Source organism: Mustela nivalis, assembly GCF_964662115.1.
Source record: "Mustela nivalis genome assembly, chromosome: 2".
NCBI classification, from domain to species: Eukaryota; Metazoa; Chordata; class Mammalia; order Carnivora; family Mustelidae; genus Mustela; species Mustela nivalis.
The window spans coordinates 12,826,368-12,841,947 of NC_139021.1; the positions used below are offsets into that span (position 1 = coordinate 12,826,368).

Genomic DNA, 15,580 nt, shown 5'->3' on the forward strand with positions numbered 1-15,580 from the left:
CCCCCAGGTGCTCTGTCATCCCGGCAGAGGCCCCAGCTCTGTGAGGGACGCCTCAGAGCTCCCCCGGGAACGCAGCCACACGGACTCCTGAGTGTGGCCGAAGAAACTCCTGGCAGGGTTCAGCCACTCTACAAGACCGAGAAGGATAAACTGTCCTGGTTTTAAGCCACTAAGGTCGGGGATGGTTTGCTGTACAGACAACTGGGTCATGTACCCATGGGGCTCGCAGACAAGTATACATTTTACAGTGAGCAACATTATTTGTTGAGCACAACGCCAGACGGCCTAGGAAGCTCTTTGGGTTTATCGTCCTGTTTGTCTGTATCTCTACTCGCTCGCTTGGCATGTGCTCACATTGTTGCCAGCTCACCCACAAAGAGACCAAAGCCCGGTGATGTGCGCAAATAAGCCTCCCCAGGCAGGGGCGGTTCCTGGACGTGGACCACATCTGTCTCGTTCTCACTGCGGGTACTACTCAGGCTTCTCCAGGGAAGGGAAGTCATAGCATGCGTGTGCACACTCACTTAGAGGTGGACACCATGGCCCACTGAGCTGACAGACAAAAGAAACCCTGACACTGCATTCCCCCTACTTGAACCTGTTCACCTGGCAAGGCTGGAGCCCACGTTCCTGGCCCGCAGTCATGCTGTACCATCATGAAGCACATAGATAGCGAAATAAAGAAGCCCTGCCGTCAGAGTCTGTCACGTGGAATGGCAGGATGCCTCACAGATGTGGCAAAAGTCTGCCGGCCATGGACGTCGCCATGGAACTAGCTTGAAGGAGAGGGTAACTGCGGGGCTGAGACAGACTGGAGGTGCTTCCGGCAACAGGGGACAGGAACAAAGATGGCAGCATGGAAGGCCCCGTGGAAAAGGAGGGAAGGACCTGAGGTTCGTTCTAGGACTTGGCTTGCTCCTAAACAGCCGTGTGACCGTGGATTGTATGTCACCTCTCTGGGCCTCATGTCCCCAAAGCAAGCTTAGTGATGTCCAAAGAACCGTCCACTTCTGTCCTTGACTCTCTGTGGCTTTGGATCCCACACCAGTCATTGCCTAGCATCTACTTTAGATGGAGGGACGCCCAGGGAACACCACTTTGCCACCATAAAGACTGTGGGGCTGAGCCCATCACCTGCGTCTCTCCTACTGGTTAGTCCCACCCCGTTTCCACTCTGTGCTGACATACTGAATTCGAGCTCCCCTTTTGTAAGAACTCACACTCAACCAACACCTCTGAACGTGTCCTGCAGCCACCCAGCAGCTTCTGTGTTCACGCAGAAGCCTGGCGAGAGGTTATCACTGTCATTGGGGTTTGTTTCCTTGTCCCACTGAAGCCAGCTACTTCCTCCAAGCTGGTATCAGGCAAGCCAGGAAGTTTCTTTTTCCCTGTAATCCATTGTATGTGGGAAGATCAGAAGGACCTGTCGAGCGCAAGGACGGAACCAGCTGGGCACGTGGAGATAGGGGCTGGCCCTTGCCTGACTTCCCCCAGCCCTTCTGGTCACTCAGCCAGTTCCGAGCAGGGGGCTGTGCTGACGGACAGTGAGGACAGCAGGAGACTTGCTACGATAATGAATCAGAAGCATTATCATCGCCCTGGAGAACCTCTGGGCTGCTCCAAAGCCAGTTAGGAAACTGACCTCACCCCCTTCCTGTCTCCTAAACCCACTGTCTCCACTCACCTAGGACCAAGGGATGGAATATTTCTCTATGCCCGGCCCAACAAAGCCTGCCAGAGGAGCCCGTGTGGGCGTCAGATGAGACCGCCTCTCATCTCATGTCACGAAGGGGAACGCTAAGGCTGACAATCATACCAGTGGATAGAAAGTCTTTGGAGCACGAAAAGCCCCATTGTAAGTGCCAGGCGTGCAGTGGTTTGCAGACTCGCCATCTCCCGAAGCGACCCACACCCTAATCCCTGAAGCCTGTGACTATTTGAGTTGCCTGGCAAAGGCAAATTCAACTGGCAGAGGAAAAGAAAGTGAATGCAGCGATGTTAAAATAGAAAGATTATCCTGCATGATTTCTGTGGGCCCAATATAATCAGAAGCATCCAAAAACGGGAGAGGGAGGCAGAAGAGAGAAGCCGTCAGGGTTAGACGTGACTATGCGAGAAAGGCACAGATGGGGTTAGGTTGCTGGCTCTGAGAAGCAAAAACACTTATCTCTCGGAGCCGCAGAAGGAGGCAGGCCTGTGTTCCCTGATTTTAGCCCAGTGAGACCCGAGCTGGACTTCTCACCTGTGGAATTGTGAGATAATACACCGTGCTGCCTGAAGACACTAAGTGGGTAGTAATTCGTTACAGCAGCAAAGGAAACCAAATATGTGAACCAACTCACTCAGTTAATCAACATTCTTACAATAACCCCGTGAAGTGATCTAATGGTATCCGCTGTGGCTGCAAGGGGGCCGTGTGACAAAACAGCCGCACTCTGGGCCAACGACAACGAGCACTGCTTTCTCGCTCACATGTCTGCCGGCAGCTGAGGGCTGGCTGGTACCGGGAGGGCATGTCCGCGCTCAGCTCCATACGAGGTGTGAATTCAGAATCTGCTCCATGTCTCTTGTCCTTTGTGGACTGCAGGCTGTCAGAGGCACGTGGTCACCATCAAAGCCACGCAAGCAAAGAAGCCCAACCCCGTACGATTTGCGTCTTCCCGTTACGCTGCTAACACCCCATAGACGAGAACAAGTCACATGGCCGAGATGGATGTCACTGTGGGGACGACTGCCCCTGCTCACCTGAAGGCCACGGCCACGGCCACGGCCACAGAGTCCACGTGTTAATTAGATGATGGGGGAGGAAAGCACTGGGACTGATTGTTCCATCTACCACAGAAAGGCACTACTGTCAGCATTCCAATTTGCAAATGAGGAAACCAAGGCACAGAGTCTCCTCCAGGAACCCACCGCTAGTCAATAATGCAACCAGGATCAAAATCCGATCTGGCTTCTGAAACTTCAGAAGAACCTACGGGTCAAGGACCTACTAAGTGAGGGAGCTAGGACACCATGGATCTAAATGTCACAGTCTCTGGGGCAGGAGGGGGTGCCCTCTGGGAGGTGGGTGGTTTGCAGTGATCTCCAGAAGTAAGAAGAAGACAGTGTCAGAGGTTGCCCATCGAAAGTACAGCCAGGCTGAATTGTTGGTCTCATCAGCACGGCCCTGCTGTCAGGGCCAGGCCTGGGGCCAAACCACCTTCCAGGGACGAGGTGCACAGGGAGCCAGCGTCCAGGATGAGCCAGCTGTCCATGGCCGTCACAGGACCAAACGTCCTTCTCCTCCTGCCTTGGAGGGGCTGGACCAGCTGCTCAACAGGCCAGTCTGCAAGAAGCCGGCATGTGGGCTCCTTGGAAAGTTGTGTGTCTGAAGGCCAGAATGAGGTAAAGGGGTGGTGAGAGATGCAGAGAGAAAGGGTTAGGCACAGAATGGTGGTGGGGGGGGCGGGGGTCAGGGAGCGAGGGAGGAGGATGCAAGCCGGAGAGAGGCAGCCGGAAGGAGGGGGACCGGGAGAGAGGCGGAGAGCAAAGCGATGTTTAGATTCAACATTACGAAGAAATTTTATTTGAAGGCCACAGGCAGGGAATTCCTGGAAAGGGTCAGAAAGTCACACCAATGATTCTGGGCATCTGGGGTCACAGGGTGAAGGTGGCAGGTCCGTCCTATCCGGAGACCCAGACACTCTTAGGGGCCTTCAGCTTTGTGGCATAGGCAGGGGGTGAGGTCACCAGAAGCCCACCACCCCTGGCCCTGCAACCGAAGTCAGCAAACACTCCAGTTATGGCGAGGGCATACTAAGGCTGAGAGGAGGCATGGGGGCCACCCTCTGTGTCCTCTGGGAACTCCGTCCCTAATCCTTATCATCCAGCCAGGCCATCCCCTGCTGGGGAGGGGGGGGTCTGCTTCCTCCTAGCTACTTTTACCTGAAAGGGGTGTGAGGCACTCTCCCCAGAGACAAAAAGCCCACTAGGAGGGCAAGAGCAGTGAAGACTTTGTGAGTCACCTATGAGCCCTTGCTCACCTCCCGGCGCTCCTGCACCACTGTGCAAGGGCAACAGCACTGCTCAAGTCCGTGCTAAGAACATCCTAGCTCAGGGAAGTGAGGGGCTTTCCATAGTCCCCAGTTAGTGACTATAGGGGGACCTTAACTGCAGTCCAGGTCTGCTGGGCTCATTCCAGGTCCCCCCGCCCTTGACTGTGCCATCATCCCTGAGCCCAGCACAGAAACTACAGTGAGGACCTCCCTGAGAGACGGGACACTGGTCCTTTGATTCATATGTCCATCCACTCACTGAGCATCCCCTCTGGGGAAGCGCCAGCAGGCTCTGCCAGAGCGCTTAAGAGCAAGGACCCTGGAGCCATGGTTTGGTTTTAAGATCTACCAGATGGGGCAGCTGGGCCACACTACTTAACCTTTCTGTGCCTCAGTTTGCTGATTTGTAAAATGAAGGCAGTGACAACATCTATATGTCAGTAGGGTCTCATAAGGGTTAAGTGGCTGGGTAAACATCACACCTAGAACCATGGCTGGTACATGGTCAATATGATCAAAGTACTGGCTCTCATTGTTCTTACTGCAGTAGATGAAATTGACCCCATCTTTGCACTTCTAGGAGTATGGTCTCATGAAGGAGGACAGGTGTGAAATAAACACAAATAAATGTATCATGATAGATCACACTAGGAAGGAAAAGCAAGGACTAGTGGGAGGAAACAACGGGAGTGGTGAAGGTGAGAAAGCATGTAAAAATAGAGGGAATGAGCATTCCAAGCAGAGACACAGCATGTGCAAAGGTCCTGAGGTGGGCAGGAATAGGATGTATCACTCAGCAGAGGTCAGTGTGGCTGAAGAACAGTGAGCTAGCAGAGAAATCCAGGCCAATTCATGTAGAGCCCCATGGGGGATTTGGAGTTTTATCCCAAGAACAGAAATGGGAAGTCCTTGGTATGTTCAGTGGGGCAGACACAATTTGATTCACATTTTATAAAGATCGTGCTGGTTGCCAAGTGCAGAAGGGATTGCAAAGGGACAAGGATTAACCCGGGAGTTGAATTTGGAAGCTCTAGCTATGAGCTATGGGGAGATGAGGATGATTTGGGTAGGAAAGTAGGTAGTGGACGAATAATAAACTTAACTGAAACCCCAGATGCTTGAGTCTCACGAGGAGAGAAACCCCAAGTCAGTCAGCCAGGATGGTCAGCTTGCTGGCTTCCTCCCACTGCGCTGGTCAGGGACAGGCTGTCATGAATACTCAAGGCAACATCACGATCATCTGGGTTGGAACTTCCTACAACACCCCTCTTGGAGGACTTCACCTAACAAGGCCTGTGCCAGGTCCATGATGCAAAGTGCTGCTGACCTTGGAGCTGCCCCCTCCATCGTAGGAAGGGAGGCCGTGACAGGGGGAATCTGCAGATTGGATAGTCTCGATCTTGACAAGGCCACTCATGGCATCTCGAGAGGGGGCCCCATGCTCTGATCTGGGGGATGGGGGCATCCACCTAAAGGGAGGCATCATCTCCTTGGGCATGGAACTCTTCCCACACCCCCCAACCGGCATCAGGTTCTGAGCTGCCCATGGGGAGGGACCACATCCCTCCAGGTCTGTAGTCCATGACTGCCACAGACTCTTGGGTAAGGAGACCTTACTGGAGGACAGTCTCCATTTTACACCTCCTTCCAACTCCAGTGCCAAGCACAGACCTACTACAAGATGTGCGTTCAGTCAAATGTGGCTCAACCAAAGAACAAATGACTCTCCTCCATTCCCTCGGAGTCAACTGCTCAATCACTGAATCGTGGCCAAGCTGAGAATCAGGGCGTACTGTAGCCAATGCCCTAGAGCAATCTACGTCATGCTGGGAAGTCAGACACAGGCAGAAAGAGACAAGGTCTATTCCGGCTGTCCAGACAGGGGGCACTAAGATGGAGTCCTTCCAGCAGAGGAAGTTGACTTCCAAGGCAGAAGAGCCCAGAGAGAAAGTGAATGATGGAATGGAATTTGAGCAGAGGCAAGGTTTGAGTACGCTGAGGGGCAGCCAGTTAGAGAGAGGGGACCCCTCACTCACTGAACACCCGTCCCTGGGCAAGCCCCAGAGGGACTCTTCTCCAAAGAACCCTGGTGCTGGAGCTCACAGCCCATGTCACAATTGAGGACACTAAAGTTCAGTCTGGTTTAGTGACTAGCCCTCGGTCACAGAGCAAAGAGCTGGTAGAGCAGGGGAGGAGCCCAGCCCTGTCTGTGGTCCCCTCAGGAGGAGACATGATCAGGTACAAAAGTCAAAGAAAGAAAGTGGTTGGTTCAAAAGACAGGGGTGGACCCCGCGTGAGAGGCATCATCACAGAGGTGACGAGCACGGAATCACTGGGTGGGGCGACACTGAGGGGAGATTCAATGGGTGATAGGAGGAATGACTGTCTTTGATCGGAGAGGGACAAGGGCAGAACGGTGCTGTCAGAGAGCGGACCTGCTATCGGGAGGTGAGGAGAGAGACCGGGAACCTCCGCACGCCCCACCAGAGGGCGGGGCTGGAGAGGCGGGGGAGAGGCGGAAGGAAGCGGGACTTGGGGCCAACAGGAAGGAAGTGAAGCAGGGGCAGGACTGCTGGCTGGAACAGGTCCAGGGAGAGGGAGAAACCACTTCTCCTTCCCTTTCGATGATGGCAAGATTATGACTGCAGAGCAGGGCTGCACAGGGCAGGACTTCCCAAAAATCAGGAGGGAAAGAGCTCTGCGCATGTGTCAGAAATGGAGCCTGCAGTCCCCATATCATGTGGTCACCTCTGACCTCCTCTACCCACCCTGGAGCTTCATCTGCAGTGAGCCTCGGGGCTCTCGGGAACCCTGCAGTGCCCCTTCCTCCAGATATCAGGGCAAAAGAGAGACACAGAAATCACGGAGATCCCAAGTGGCCAGAGACCGCAAAGGAGGCGATGTTACCTCATGCGATGGGTAGAAACCTAGGCGCAAGAGGTAAAGGACTTGTCTAATGTCACACAGCGAGAGGGACATAATCAGGACTCAGATGCAAGGCCTTTGGTGTAGACCTTGCCCATATCCATCTGGGACCCAGCAGGAGCAGCCAACGAGTACCCTGACCTTCCTCCCTTCCTGCCCACCCACCCTACCTCCCAAACAGAAGCCAGAGGGCCCAGGAGTCCCGTGTGGCATCCATCCTGTTGCACCCACATAGCACAGCCTCTCTGTGCCAGGACAAGGTGGAGGATGGGGGGGCATCTAGAGGGGGACAAGGAGGTCATGCAGCACCTTGCCCCTCCTACAGCCAAGACTGTGGCGGGTACTTGGGCCTGAGCTGCCTCCCCTCTGTAGAACCGTGGATCAGAGGCCCCAGGCCTAGGCTCTGGAGCAGGAGGCCACCTGGCTCTCCGTCAAGGGTAAGGCCCCACAGGTGCTGGTGCTCTGTCTGTACCCCCAGCTGCTCCAGCGTCTTCACATCCTCTCCTTCCTTCCTCATTCACTTGGCCTGCCCTGCCCTGCTTCGATCATATGCAAAAATCTCCCAACGGTCTACTTCCAGTGACCAGGCAGGCTACTGGGAGTGGCTGGTTGTCATGCGGAAGAGACAGGGGCCAGCTGATGCCTGGCACACAGCAACGTGCCCACCCTGAGCCCCCGGGCACCCCCCTCACGCCCCGCTTGCCAGCCCCACACGCTGAGGCCCGGCTGCCGGTAAAAAGAAAGGGCTCCTATCTCTGATTCCTCAGGGCCTCTGATAAGAAATGTCATCCCTCGCTGGGTAATATTACCACCAGATAAGAATCTCTATCAAGCTCAAACATATGGCTGGCTACAGAACACAGAGCCCAGCAGAGCAGGATAATTTATTTGCTTAAGCTGAAAGCCCTAGGCAGCCCAGAGAAGTACACTGAATAAAAGAGGAAGGAGCCAAATTTTAACCTCTCTGACTTGCAGAGGGGATTTTCCCCGGGGAAGGCTGGGGCACCTGAGGACAATAGGGGGCCTCCTCACTTTGCTCCCTACAGGGAAACACTCTCCCCTGGTCTCCCCTCAAAGAGTACTTTCACTTATGCTAGCTATCAAAGCTACTCCTCAAGGCAACTTCAAGAGAAGCATTTTTTTAGCCTCCTCTTACAGACCAGGAAATTGAGATTCAGGAAGGTTAAGTAACCTGACCAAGGTCACACAGGCAGCCAAGCAAGAGCTCAGACTTAGACCCCATTGGATCTGACTCACCAGCGTGCAGCTGCTGGGTCGCTTGGCTCCTGGGACTAAATTAATCAATTGGGTCAGATGTGCCCAACTTGTCCCTTTCAAAGGTCCACGGCAAGCCTCTCCCCATCCCTGGGTCTCTACAATCTGGAACGCCAAGGAAGCCTGGCAGGGCACAGAAATTCAAGGGAGAGAGGAGGGGGAGCCCAGATCAGTGGAGAGGTAGGAGCGACAGAACATGGTAAGGAGGGGTGCCGGAAGGACAGGTGGCTCCTTGGGGCGAGGTGGCTGTTGGCACACCCCACACTCTTCCAGGCCCTCCTTGCTTCATCAACACTGGTAAGGCTGAGAGTGCATTTTGAAAGTGATTATCGTTTTAAGATGGTTCCACATTCCTTCATCAAGCCACTCGTTCTTTTTAATGGCTGCATAGTGATCCATTCCACGGACCCAACTTTGAACTGAGGGGCTTTAAGGATGGTGTCTCACAAAGACGCATGGACAGGTAAAACCCAGAGGAACTGCATATGATACTACAATGAAACTACAATGCTAGATACCTGATGCATATGATACTACAATGCTAGATACCTGATGCACATTTGTTGGAAAAGGGGCAACACCAGGGGTGGATCCTAACATAAACTATGGACTCTGGGTGATGATGACGTGTTAGTGTACATTTGTACAAGCGTCCCAGTCTGGTGTGGGATGCTGATAGTGCATCCGTGGGGACAGGGTGGATATGAGAGTTCCCTGCATTTTCTACCCAATTTTTCTCAGGCCCTAAAACTGCTTTGAAAAATAAAGTCTGTTTAATGATAATAAAAACCAATCGATCATACAAGTGTGAATCACACTTGGCTCAGTTGTATTCTGTTAACTGCTGACTTTCTTTTCCCCCGAGTTTGGGTCAGTCTCTCCTGCTTCTTTATGTATCCAGTAATCTGATTAAAAACGGGCTTCGGGTGTCAATAAATAAATAAATCGTCTTATCACTTGCCACTTCTGCAGTATTGAGATGAAGATGCTATTCACACCGTCTGCACCTGGGCAGGTAAATTCCTAGAATTCACCCAGTGTCCTAGAAACTCCGTTTTTTCTCTCCTCATGCAGCAAAGTCTCGACACTGAGCATCGACAAGCTGGGGGCTCCTAGCATGCCCACCCTTCTCAGACCTCAGTGGGACTTGCTAAAAGGGCCTTACTAATCCCCGGTGAGCACCTCCTGCCATTTCCACAAAAGCATATGAAGAAACAAGCATATTTCCACTTCTGGTTGCCAAAAACCCCATTCTTCCTGCCCCTGGTGGGTTCATTCTGGAACCAAGCTGAACACTAAGCAACACACCAACCTCTCCTCATTCAGGCCATTCCCAGAGCTGGTCAGCATTCTCCTTTTCCTTCTGGGCCCAGAGATGTTCAGGAATGCAGATAGCCCAAGGCTGGAGAGAGGCAAATCTCCACAGGAGCTCAGGATGCCACTAAAATCACAGCCTGACAGCCTAGGAAAACACAGTAAATATCAATTATGCCTTTTGGAGCCCGAGGCCCCTTGAAGAAAATCATCCATTACAAACAGAAAATCCTCTGATAGTCAGAAGATAAAGAACACTTATCTCCCTGGCTGAAATGAAGAGGAACCTAGAGGTTGATATCCACTGAAGATGGCAGTGGATGCTGAGGGGCGCACAGACATGAGTACGGCAGACCCCCTTTCTGTTCTAAAGGAGTCAAGACCCACTGGAGGGTCCTGAGAGAAAGGCTGTGATCCATATGGTCATAGAGGGAGGGACCAAGAGCTTTGGGAATAAAGGGAAAGGAGGCACAAACTCTTGCCGCACAAGACAGAGAAGAGGCTATTTGAGCTAGGTATTGAAGAGTAGGGGTCACCAGGCAGAGAAAGGGGAGGGGACTTTCAGATGTCTCAGCATCATGTGTGACATGGAGTATGAAAGCTTGCCCAGGGGCCAGGCGGTAAAGGATAACCCTCAAGCTATGTTAAGAAGTTTCGCTTTCCTCTACAGATGGGATGGGAGTCACAAGAGACTGCTGAGCAGCAGAATGGTAGATCATCACCATGAAGGGACCCTCGGCCACAGGGGACTCAGTACACATGGCTACCAAGTCATTCTGCAAAGCAGCAGACATAGTGGTAAAACCAGTAGCCTCCAGAGCCAGCAATCTGTCTTCAAATCTCAGCTCTGCCACCGCCAGGTTGCGCAAGTTGCTTATCTAGTCCAGTGTTCCCATCTGTGAAATGGGTAACAGCAGCAGAAGCCTGTTCTTTGTGCTAGCGTGTGGACGGTGAATTGGATAAAGCTGGTATATGTAAGGTGCTCAGACCAGTGTCTGGCACATGACAGGGGCACAGCACATGACAGTCTGGGGGGCTGCTCCCATCATCCTTGTTCCCCGTTTCCTCTTGCAGCATTGCCCTTTCTTTGGAGACAGGAGCTGCCCTGAATCTGAGCGAAGGTGAGCAGGCTTAAGTCCTGGTTTTGCTCGAGGAGTGCTGGAACTCTTGTCTGAAATAGACTTTGAGGACTACTGGCTTCTCACAAGCTTCCCAGCATCCCTGTAGCAGGTGCTGTCAGATGGGCTCTCAGCACGGCTGTGCCACAGAATCACCTGGCGAGGTGTTGTAACTTCCGTGCCCAGGCTTCACTCCAAAGTCAGAATTTTGGGGGGCTGGGGGAGGCAGGAGCGGGGCATTCCTGCCACACGATTCTTCATTTCCTCAGGTGAGTCCAACGTTACACCCCATCTGAGAACAACGGATCTAAGGGCCGAACTGAACAAGGAAGGGAAACATGGCAGCATTCGGTAAAGTGCCACCACCCTCAGTTGGGTAATCTCCGAAAGGCACCTAGCTCCCTAAGTTTCTGCTTGCCAACGCTCAGGGTGATGCCTGGGCGCCTTACCTTCTCCGGGGATGCCGCACTGACTAGCGAACTTGAAAGTGCCCTGGGTCATGATGACCGTGACAGAGCTATCCAAACCCTTCTGGAAGGAGGCAGGCCAGGGAACACCAGAAAAGACAGCCACTTAGGGACATGCGATGGAAAAAGCGTGGGTGCGGTGCACAGACCTGGTCACTGGGTAGGCTCTGCAGACCCCAAGCCTTTTGTCTTCAACTTTGTCTAGGGCAGGTCAGGGATAAGAACTGATCTGCCCATCAGACCAGGTGTCTGTGAGGTGTAAGCAGGAAGACACAGGCCACAGCATAAAGGGTCAGGCTCTGGTAAAGAACTTTATTTCACATTTCCTAGGTCCTCCCTGCAATGTGGAAAGTTCCAGAGAGAGAAATGCCTCCTTCCACAAGTGTTGTAACGAGGGTGGGGAGGAGACAAGGAGCGGTGCTGACCACATGAAAGCTTTGTTCCTGGCAGGCTGGAATGGAACCTGTCAGGGCCCAAGTGGGGATCAGTGATAGGCCAGGAGGGCGGGGTGGGGCCCAGGGCGGCTCCAGGGAGACGTTAAGATAGGAAATGTTATCTGGGAACAATGGAACCAGGACCGTTGTCCTGGCCTAGATCTGACAAGCCGGGATAAGACTCCAGGAAACACGTCCCTCGACAACTGGCCAGAAATGGCCCCAGCAGACCCCTGGCCCAAGCCTGGTTTTGCATTCATTCTTGCGTGTACCCTGAAGTGGGCATACAATCACCATGTACCAAGAACTGGGTTTGTTAGAGGTGGGGATGCGGGGCGCCTGGGGGGCTCAGACTGCTAAGCCTCTGCCTTTGGCTCAGGTCACAATCCCAGGGTGCTGGGACCGAGCCCCCCATTGGATTCCATGGGATGCCAAGGTGTAAGGCCTGGTCTTCTCCCTCCGGAAGGACAAAGACAAGGCAAACAAAGAAGTAACATTTAGATACAACACTATGAACTAAAATGTGACAACACAATAGCCATCCTGCGCTGCTGGCCAACTACACATCAGTCAGCATGCTTTGTGTTTTCTCTTTAAACAGTCTCAAACCCTCAGTGTCCCCTCCAAATAGGGGTACTAGCTCCAACCTACAAATAGGGAACCTGTGGCTTCGAGAGGCTAGTTACTGGATGTAGATCCCACAGCAGTTAAGAGGCAAGGAGCACGTCCTGATCCAGAACAGGGCTACTCCTAACCCTCGGGCTCCTTGCCCACGGCTCAGCATGACAACCCAGGGTATCTTCTCTCACACACCTCTTCCCAGCACAGCGTCTGCATCTGGAGACAGTTTACGCACCGTAAGCAGCAGACCAGAAACACAATCAGGCACAGCACTCAGCCTCGGCTTATGGCTCAATATTAATTGGAATCCAAATAAAACAGCATCGGAGGAGCAGAGGTGTGAGGTGTTGGACATCACAGACCCGGGCCTGAGGCTCTGCCTTAGGATTTATACCTCCCTGAACTTCAGGGCCCTCATCTTAGAAATAGGAACATTACGAGGCATCTGGGTGGCTCAGTGGGTTAAGCCTCTGCTTCGGCTCAGGTCATGATCTCAGGGTCCTGGGATCGAGCCCCGCATCGGGCTCTCTGCTCAGTGGGGAGCCTGCTTCCTCCTCTCTCTCTGTCTGCCTCTCTCCCTACTTGTGATCTCTCTCTGTCAAATAAATAAAATTTTAAAAACAAGTAAAAACAAAAACTGTTGAAGAACTTGCTTCTGGGGATTCACCGTGATGTGTTTCTTCTCTGACTTCCCATTGGATTGGAGCTCCTGAAGGCCAGGCCTCAGTTTTCTGCCCCTACACCTGGCACCGGTAGGCCCAGCATGTTTGATGAATGGATCCACAGGTGGATAGAAGCAAGGAAAAGAGAAAAGGAAGAAGGGAGAGAGAGAAGGGAGAGAAAAGGAAGGTGTGAAGTGTAGGGTTAAAAAGAAAATGCCTATGGGATGAAATCATGGGAAATAGAGATAAAAGGGAGAAGAGGATAAATGTAAAATGCCCACAGAACAGCCGAAAAAACTAGGGAATACTATGCAGCAGCTAAAAAAGAACAAAGGGTGTGTGGTGTGTGTATGTGTGTGTATGTATGCGCGCACACAGACACACACACACACACCACACACCCACAAAAGACCTGTAAGAGATACTGTTCAATGAAGAACGAGTATATTGAAATACTCGATTGTCTGCAGCTCAGAATGCTCTGCAGCCCGTGGAGCCAGCGGACCCAGGGCTGCGGGGGTGGGGGGAGGTGTGTAAGTTCCACGGAGATCAGCTGACCCAGCCCACTGCCTCAGGCTGACATTTCCGCCCACGATGAAAGGAAGGCCATGTCCTCTCTCTGGGGCTCTAGGCCACAGCAATCTTGTGATTCAGCTTCCAGTCTAGCTTTGCCCCTCACCCCCAGTTCCTTGAAAATACTTGTACTGATTTCAAGACAAAATAACTGGAAGGAGCTTCGGTCACCTCCAGGGTTCCCGCCTGTGGTAACTCATGAAGGACCACGCCCTCCCACTGAGCTGTAAATGAGGACCTACAGGCTCTGTCTGGCTACAGGTTTCACGCAGGGGATGTTGTATTTCTGAATTCGTTGTCCGCATCTAAAATTCAGGAAATTTCATTACAGTACAAAGTCCAAAAACTAACTCGGCAGCCATGATGCCACACAATACAGTAGCTAGCTGGGTGCTGGGGCGGGTGGGGGGGTGCTTATTCAGGCCTGCACCCTCCCTCTGGCCACCATCTCCTCCCTCCGAGGTCACCCAGCCCAAACTCATCACAGAGAGAGGTCAGGAGACATACCCAAGGTCACACAGCAAGCCAGGGGCGGGAGGCGATCAGAACTCCATATTCCTCACACAGAGACCTGTGTCTCTTCTGGCTGCCAGTTTGAATCAGTTGCAGCCTTAGAAGTTAGATGATCCATTGACATGTGGCTAGAACAAGGCTTCTGGGGTCAAAGTGCAGCTCAGGCAGCAGCAGGATACCTCCTACCACACGGTGACCCAAACACACCATAATCAGCCCAGGCCTGGTCATCAGGAGGACTCTTGCTCAATGTTATTCTTTGCTTCATGGTTTCCACATCCAGAGGAACAATACTTCCCCAAAAATCAATTGTCCCCAGAAACCTACCTACAGGGTTCTTGGAAAATACGGGTTAAACATTTTGCCGCCCCCCCGCCCCCCACCAACAAAACAAAACAAAACAAAACAAAACAAAAACACAAAAAACAAGGAACAAAGAGGGTGAGGGAAATTCATCAGCAGGGTCCTGCACTTTTCATTATTCACACCAAACGTTTTTCAAGTCACCAAGTTCAAATGCCCCTGTCCCTTGGGGCTGCAGAACTATTTTTACCAACCCTTGCCAGTAAGGAGGCTCCACATGTTTCAATAAATGGAATTACTCAGTATCAGGAGACACAAAATGGCTTCGAGAGGCTGGGAGGTCAGGGGAACTGAAAATGTCCGGGAAAGAAGATGCCGGAATAATCAATTTCTGACACAGGAGAAGGAAGAGCTGTGTGCCATGCCGACGCCCAGAACACTGGGGAGGCTGACACATTGCAACAGATCAGTCAAATAATAAATAAAGGTCCCCTGGGGATCATTTCCCAAACTTCCCGAACAAAAAAGGAGATAGAGGGCAGCAACCAGTCCTGGGGGATGTCAACACATAGTAAGTGGTCAGTGTATATTAAACACACACACACACACACACACACACACACACACACGTGCTGGAGAGCCCAGTGGTCTGCTCCTGTCTGCTCACACTTGCCCTCTTGGGGATCGCACCAGTCTCTTGGTTTAAGTAATAGGACTCCAAAATACTTCCAAAAGGATACTACTATCCTTTTACTCCATGCATCAGTCCAGGTTCTTCAGAGCAACAGAAACGTAAGTAAGGAACTGACTCACTGAGGTATAGAGGCTGGGAAGACCCCGGGATCATGACCTGAGCTGAAATCCAGAGCAGGACGTTTAACCGACTGAGCCTGTCAAGGAGCCCTCTGACACACAGAGTTAATCTTCACATTTCAGATGCACATATCCAGCTACTTCCTGAATATCTCCCTTTGGATGTCTGATGAACATCTCAAACATAATGAGTGGACTCCTACCTGCCAAACAAACAAAACACACATTTCCAATCCCCTCACTGATCCCCTAAAAAGAATGAACGGAACTTCACTCTCTACTTGCTCAAGGTAAAACCGTAGGATTATCCTTTATCGGATACTCTGTATCCAAGCCATCAGCAAATGCTACATTCGTGATACATTCGTATCTGATCCCTTCCTGTGATTTCTTCTGCTACCATGTACACACTATTGTCACTCCTTCCCTGGATTTCTGCAAAAGCCCTGGGTTTCTGCCCGAGCCTCCTAACTGGTCTTCCTATTCCCACCTTTGCTACCCTTGGTCAACTTTCAGCAGAGTGGC

General features: G+C 52.2%; 1 long non-coding RNA gene across 9 annotated transcripts in view; it reads right to left on the reverse strand.

Moving 5' to 3' along the window:
• LOC309859192 overlaps nt 1-15,580 on the reverse strand; it is a 223,321-nt gene that overhangs the window by 15,096 nt on the left and 192,645 nt on the right. For 8 of the 9 annotated variants that reach the window (XR_014308591.1, XR_014308592.1, XR_014308593.1 and 5 more), the window contains one exon: nt 9,550-9,699. This is a non-coding gene — a long non-coding RNA (uncharacterized lncRNA). Of the gene's footprint in view, nt 1-8,219; nt 8,361-9,549; nt 9,700-15,580 lie in introns of all 9 variants that reach the window. The other variant, XR_014308598.1, reaches the window with a different exon arrangement.